Here is a 6,345-nt window from a genome sequence, read left to right on the forward strand (position 1 = left end):
GCACAAATGCAATGCAATGTAATTGCACTCTCACTGGGTAAGTACAGGATTTATTTTTTAAAAATATATCAGTGTGTAGGGCACCAAAGGCAGAGAGTGCCTGGTGATGGAGACAAGTTTTGCAAAGTTATATGGGGGAACGTCTTCTCTTAGTCCTGGCAGTTTATCTCTGTGGTGACCTTTGGAGGTAACATCCCCAGTGGAAGTGTTAATGATACATCGTGACAGTGTGACCTGTGCCAGTCCTCCCTCCCCCCTCCTGCGTGTGCCTACTTATCTTTGGTCTCTCTGTACTGGCGTCATCTGGTCAAAGTGACCATCAAGAGCAGAGGAGGAAGAGAAGGGGAGGAGGTGCCTGGAGAAGGAAGGGGCGGTGTGTGCGCATATATGTGTGTGTGTGTCACTGACAGGGGCCACCCGCAGCTACTCAGGGCAGGCTGGTGCCCTGGTGAAGATGATTCAGTCAGAGAAGTGCTGACAGGTACACTTCCCATTCTGTCACTTTAAAGTGTCTCTGAGTCCTTTCCAGACTGCTCTTGCCCCTATCCTTGTGAGAACTCCTCCTCCTCCCCACACCCCACCCCACAGTGCCCCTAAGCTTCCCTGGGCAAAGTCCTAGATTGTAACGCTGGGATTCTGATGCCAGGAGTCCCCTGATGAGGTTAGGGGTTTCCAAAGGACTCTCTCTCCTCTGCGTTCTCCTAACATTTTGCTCATTCCACTAATCACAGTGTTTTGGAAACTAGTTACCAACAGTTCTGTTTTCTCCCTAGATTCTCCATAGGTGATCTCCTTGTGGGACTGCGCCATGTTTGATAGGTGGTAGTGTCAATAATAATAATAAATAATAACAATAATTATTATTATTTATAATGCATTAGGCACTAAGAAGTTTAGATTGACTAGTTTAATCCTCATAATAACCCTATGAAGTAATCACTATAGTTTTTCCCATTTTTATTGATGGAGAAACTGAGACTCAGCATGCTTCAGTGATTTACCCTGGGTAGAAGAGTTAGCAAGTGGTGCAGCCGGGACCTGAATTTGGATCACCTGATTGCAGAATTTTTGCCTTTGAGCACTCGACTACTGAGGATTGAGCACCTGGACAGCTGTGCTGGACACTGGGTTTTAGATATGGGACAGGATGGACAAGGGGCTCTCATTTCTATCCCTCTGTGCTTTTGTTCTGTCAAAGGGAGAATTTTGTTTGCTGCACTTTGCTTTTTTAATAAATTCATAATGTTATGAACTGTAACCTACTTTTAGTAGGTAAGGGCTTGTTTATTTTCTAGAGTGATGCTTCATTAAAGAGGGTGAGACTACTCTATTGTCCACAGTGGATAGAGCTAGAACTAGGGGTGCCGGGCACATGGGCAGAATGTTAGGTCCCTGGGAGAAGGAGGGGTAGAGAGAGGAGGCAGGGACATCAATGAGAACAACAGGAAAGGGCTGGTGCCCATCCCAGGAAGGGCACTTTGGTCTTGTGAGGCTGGCCCTGTGGACTGAATAGGAACTTGATTTGGGAAGTCATAGTATGTTTACGTCTGTCAGAGGGAAGTTTGGTCACTTTCTGGTCATGAACTGCAGCTGCAAACCCTGCCAAATATTATGAGGTATATGAGCAGCATGGTATGTATGCTGTCTCACTGACTTTTCCCCAAAGTCCAGGAAAGTGAGAATCAGAGATGTTTAGCAACTTGCTGAAGACAACACAGCATATACACCATAGAGTTAGTATTCAATCCCAGGTTCCTCTCATGCTGAATCTGGTGCTTCTAACCGTGACCATTAGCTGCCTTTCTGTAAATGAATGATGAATAGAACTGAACTCCTCGGGAGGGATTTGCATTTCTTCGTTTTGGCCAGGATGTCCTTCCTTCCTCTACCGGCTAGTGTTCTGTTCATCCTTCTAGGTCCAGCTGGAGGAAGCTCTTCCCTATGCCCTCTTTCCAGTATGACCTTTTACCTGTACTAAAGCACTGCATTCTGCCTCTTGGTTTAATCCCTGCAAAGGTGTTGCCTCTCCCAACAGACTCTGTGCCCTTGAGAGCAGGACCCACGTGGGTTGTGCTAGACATTGTGTTTACCTCTCCACATCCGCCCTTCTTTTCCACCCTGCTCTGCATCCTGGGAGGCTGCCCTAAATGGGAAAGACCAAAGGTTTCTATGCCTGCTGGCTTCAACCTGGATTTGGCCAATAGGAGCCCTGGGAGAGACTGAGGGAGGGAGGAAAATTGAGGTGCTTATGGCCCCGGCTCCCTTCCTGCAGGCTGGAGACGGGGAGGGCTGGCCATTCTCCTACCCACCAGCCACAGCTGTGAAGTGTCCCTCTGCACACAGCCCTCTTTGCCTCCACATCCAGGCCTCCTAAATTGCAATTCACTAAAGTTCTGGAAACCGTACAACACCCAAAATGGAACCTTGTACCATGTAGCTCAATAAACAGCTGGTAAGCTAAATTAGGGGCAGGTGTGTTTGTTTGTTTGTTCGAAATGCAAAGGATTTTAAATGATCTTGAGAACTAGGACCAGATGGCAAATAAGCCCCTAGGCTCCTGGCAAACTGTTTTTATTTACTTTTTTGTTGGGATGATCTGAACATTTTTTTCATAAATTAATATACAGCAAACTTGGCTTCAAAAATTGGTGTACAGTTCTATGAATTTCAGCACGCATGTCGATTTGTATAACTTACCACCACAATTAGGACACAGAACACCAAAAACTCTCCCCAGCTATTACTGTATAGTGATACCACTGATCTGTTCTTAATCCTTATATTTTTGTCTTTTTGAGAACGTCATATAAATGAAATAAAGCAGTGGATAACCTCTTGAGACTGGCTTCTTTCACTCCTGAATGCCTTTGAAATCCATCAAACCTGTTATATGTAACAGCAGTGTCTCCTTTTTATTGCTGAGTAATATTCTGTTGTATGAATGTACCACAGTTTATTTCTCCCTTCACATTTGGGATGTTTCTAGGTGTTGATTATTAATTGAGCTGCTCTGGGGTGGGGAGGGTATAGGTTAGTGGTAGAGTATATGCTTAGTATGCATGAGGTCCTGGGTTCAATCCTCGGTACCTCCATTAAAAAGACAAACAAATTTTTTTAAAAATCTAATTAGCTCCCCCCACCCCCCCACCCCAAATAGAGCTGCTGTAAATATTTATGTTCAGGTTTTTGTGTGAACATGGTTTTTCATTTCCCTTTGGTAATGTTATGGACTGAAAATGTCCCCCTGCAAATTCGTATGTTGAAGCCCCGATCTGCAGTGTGACTGCATTTGAAGATAGGACTTTTATGGAGCTAATTAGGTTAGATGAAGTTATCAGGATGGGACCATAATCCCACTGAACTTGTGTCCTTATAAGAGCAAGGGGCACCAGAGTTCTCTATCTTTGTGAGCACGGAGGAAAGGCCATGTCTGCAAACCAGGAAGAGAGTTCTCACCAGAAACCAAATTTGCCAGCACCCTGATCACGGACTTCAAGCTTCCAGAGCTGTGAGAAAACGTCTTATCGTTTAAGCTGCTGAGTTTGTGCCATTTTGCTATGGCAGCCTGAGCAGATGGATACAGGTAAATATTCTATTAACCTGAGAGGAACTGCCAGACTTTCTAGAGTGGCTGCACCATTTCGCATTCCCACCAGCAACCTATGAGATTCCAGTTACTCTGCAACTTTGCCCATGTGTGGTTTTATTGGCAGTTTTCATTTGTGTTTTGTATGTTGATTTTTGTGTGTATGCTATGTTTTGTAGGTGGTAATGGTTAAGGAAGCATTTTTAAAGCTTTGAAAGTATCCTGCTGAGGTCCCAGCCATCTTTGGGTTGTTCCATCCCATTTCTCTTTTCTTGTCTTTCTACTGGCCTCATTCTGTTCCTAGGGCAGTTTCCCCTAGGCAGAGACACCTAGTGATCTGGCAAATTACAGTCCTCATCAGAGGTGAATCCATTTCTGAGAAAGTTGAGGAAGAGGTTACATGTGGGCAGATCTGACTCCTTCATGGGACCTATGCCTCATTTAAAGTTCTATTGTCACCCTCTTGAATTCTTACTAGTTTTTGAACACAGGCCCACATTTTAACTTTATGTAGACCCTGCAAATTATGCAACCAGTCCTGGGCGTGGGGGTCACAGGCAGGGCAAGGCTTCTCACCAGGTTCACTGTGAAACGGGGCCTCATCTTCTCACCAACCACACCTCTAAACTAACCCAAGCCCAGCCCGAGAGTCTTGCCTGTCTCCTTGGTGCTCCTGCTGCCTGTCTTTTGTGCTGACTTGGGACAAGCATGATTAATTCAGAGGCTTCACAAGAGAATTGTTGTCTTAGGATCCCAGCATCCACATGAAGATTTGCCTTAATTAGGGTCTCTTAATCGGAAGGCATATGGAGCCTCCCTCTCCCACCCTGACACACCCGCCACCCCCACCTGCACTTTGGCGTTTATGTGGGAGAGGTAAATCCGCAGCATCATCCTGTCTTCCTCATTGTCACTCTGCCAGCCCAGTTGGCGAGAAGCTCGCTCCAAGAGAGGTGATTTATGGGGGAGTCTTACCACATTCTCGTGGATCACTGAATGCCTAGGCCCAGGAGGATCAGTGGTGTTAACCAGAGGCACTGCCAGCGGGTCAGGAAGGGGAAGGAGTGGGAAGGTCACAGACTTTGCAGGCATCTTCCTGAGCTGGCTGCCCACTGGGCATGTGGCCTCAGGCCATTGACCTAAACACTCTGGACTCAATTATTTCACCTCTAAAGTGGACTTAATAGTGGAGAGGGTATAGCTCAGTGGTAGAGTGTATGCTTAGCATGCATGAGGTCCTGGGTTCAATCCCCAGTACCTCTATTAAAATACATACATACATACATGCATCTAATTACCTCTCCCCAAAGTAAAATAAAATAAAATAAAAATTAAAGTGGACTTAATAATACTCCCTTACAGGACTGTTTGATGGTGAGGAGCCAATGCAAGGACTTGGGTAAAATATCCCAGGTGGGCATACACCCACCCCTCACCCTGCCAACCCTGTAAGTGGGTGGGAGTTGGTGTCACCTTCAACTGCTGGGTGCACACTTGGGAAAGAATAAATTCTCTGCTTCTCTGAAAAGCTGCTTCATGGACCTGCTTGATCCTCTTTCCAGCTTCCTGGGAGCTGGGTCAGGATTATCAGGCCCTTTTTGGAGTTCGCAGAAAGAAAGAGGGTGATCAGAAAATAAAATAGGAATCAAATATAGAGCACCGGAGGGGCCAACTTCAGTTCACCAGCCTGAGAGTCTTCACTCAAGAAGCCTTGATGTCAGAGATCATTCATTCTTAGCTTTGAAAATCTTCACCCATGTGTCCTGAATTAAGGGAGCAATGACAGGCCTGCCGAGCTGACAACATCTGTGATGGTGTGTGAAGATAACCTTAATGGGGCCTTTACAATAGGTACAATGAGGGGGGGTGGTATAGCTCAGTGGTAGAGTGTGTGCTTAGCATGCACAAGGTCCTGGTTTCAATCCCCAGCGGCTCCATTAAAATAAATAAATAAATAAATAAACCAAATTACCTCCCTACACCCCCAAAATAGATAAGGTAAGCATAGTGATAGAGAGAGTGGAATCCGGATGACCTGGGTTCCAGTCCCAGCCCTGCTCTTTCCTGGCTGCTAGACCTAAATAAATTACTCAACCTCTCTGTGCCTCAGTGTCTCCCTCTGCTTGATAAGGATTAAATAACACCAGCTACTTCTTAGGGTTTTTGCGAGGATGAAACAAGATGATGAAAGTAAACTGTGCTTGGCACAGAGTAGCACGTGGTACCTGCTAGTTTGTTTATTTTTATATTTGCTTATTTTTCTTTCCAGTTTTATTGAGATATAATTGACATACAGCCCTGTGTAAGTTTAAGGGAACAGCATAATGCTTTGACTTTTATGCAGCATGAAATGATAATCATAATTAGTTTAGTGAACATCCATTATCTCATATTGATATAATGCTACAGAAGTAGGAAAAATGTGTGTGTGATGAGAACTCAGGATTTACTTTCTTAACAACTTTCTTATTTATTTATTTAATTTATTTAATTTATTTATTTATTTATTTATTTATTTATTTATTTACTTATTTATTTATTTATTTATTTATTTATTTATAACATACAGCAGTGTTAATGCTAGTCCTTTAATTACTTACCCTGTTTGGGTAACCCCTGAGTCCACGGTCTTAGGACTCCCTCCTTATTTGTCAACCCTGGGTGGAGGTGGCCTCCAGGTGGGGTCTGTGAGTCCCGGAACTGAATTTGACCCTGAGACACAGCGGGAGGGCACAGCGCGTTGCTTAGTAACAGGACTT

Source organism: Camelus dromedarius, chromosome 9, assembly GCF_036321535.1.
Source record: "Camelus dromedarius isolate mCamDro1 chromosome 9, mCamDro1.pat, whole genome shotgun sequence".
Taxonomy (NCBI): Eukaryota; Metazoa; Chordata; class Mammalia; order Artiodactyla; family Camelidae; genus Camelus; species Camelus dromedarius.